Consider the following 1220-nt stretch of genomic DNA (forward strand, 5'->3'; position numbering starts at 1 on the left):
TATATGTGTATACCACCTGGAAATACATCAGACATTTAGGTCCAGCAAAGTGCATTTGTAAGAGTAGCAAATATACTGAGCAGAACCCTCAAGCTCCCAGGTGTCTGTGTGAAACCCTGTATATACTTTATATACCCAATACACCTTTTCCTCCTTTTTGCACCTTCTTTTTGACTATTGAGCCGATGTAACAAGTACATTTATCCAATGTGTTTTATCAATCAATCAATCAATCAATCAATCAATCAATCAATCAATCAATCAATCAATCAATCAAACTATGTTTTTGATCCAGAATTAGTTGCTGTTTATTGGTGTCTTTCATAAAAAAAAGAAATAACTGTTTTTATAAATGAGACACACAACAGGAGGTTTTCTTAAGTAGTGACTGATTCACTATCTGAAAAGGATCAGAACATGATACAACCAACATATTATAGAAAATGCTTTTTCTGTTTTAACATTTCAATAAAAGATGTGGATTAGAAAAGGAGTTTGAAAGGTTGAGGAGCTATTCATCAGCATGTGCAGACAATCATAAATGAAAAACACAGAAACCTTCTGTAGTGACAGTGTAATCACTTTCAACTAGAACACCCAATAAAGTCCATATAATGAGGTGTCTGACCCATCGTGACCTTTAAGTATTAGTAATTGCTCAGGTATAGCTGATAAGTGTATAAACATAATGAAAGCAGCCGTAATAAACTGTTTATTCTTCTGACAGTTTATACCAATAAATGAAGCTAAGCACGTGGAAGTGCAAAACACCTATGTGTGGAAATCCGGTTGTATTATATGTATTGAAAAATCTATTGTTATGTAAGTTAATTTACTCCAGGACCGCAGAATTTACAGGCTAGTAATTAGAAAAGATCAGACTTGAAAGCCACAAAGGTTAGAGAAACATTTTGAGTCTGTTGTTGTTGAATAATATTTTGGAACACTTTTAAGATCTGCCTTGGCTACACGGAGGCTTTGTCATTGGTATATATTTATATATAAGGCTATTCTTGGTGCATTTCCATCTTATTTATGTTCACTTCTTATGAAAAAAAGTACTGGTCATTACTCTCTCCGTTCTCAGGCTGTTGTCTTGTTTTCTGTCCCACGTGTCAGTACTGAGCTGGGTAAAAAGCCCTTTGCTTACTTTGCTCCCTTTGCATGGAATTTGCTGCAAAATATGAAACTTGAAACTTGAAAAACATGAAACTTAGTAG

The 1220-nt window shown here is 34.3% G+C and overlaps 1 protein-coding gene across 2 annotated transcripts in view; it reads right to left on the minus strand.

Annotated features, from left to right (window-relative positions):
• Positions 1-1220, minus strand: part of LOC107098578 (A disintegrin and metalloproteinase with thrombospondin motifs 3-like) — a 232713-nt gene that overhangs the window by 10523 nt on the left and 220970 nt on the right. The window lies entirely within an intron of this gene.

Source organism: Cyprinodon variegatus, unplaced genomic scaffold (genome assembly GCF_000732505.1).
Source record: "Cyprinodon variegatus isolate N-32 unplaced genomic scaffold, C_variegatus-1.0 Scaffold790, whole genome shotgun sequence".
NCBI lineage: Eukaryota > Metazoa > Chordata > Actinopteri > Cyprinodontiformes > Cyprinodontidae > Cyprinodon > Cyprinodon variegatus.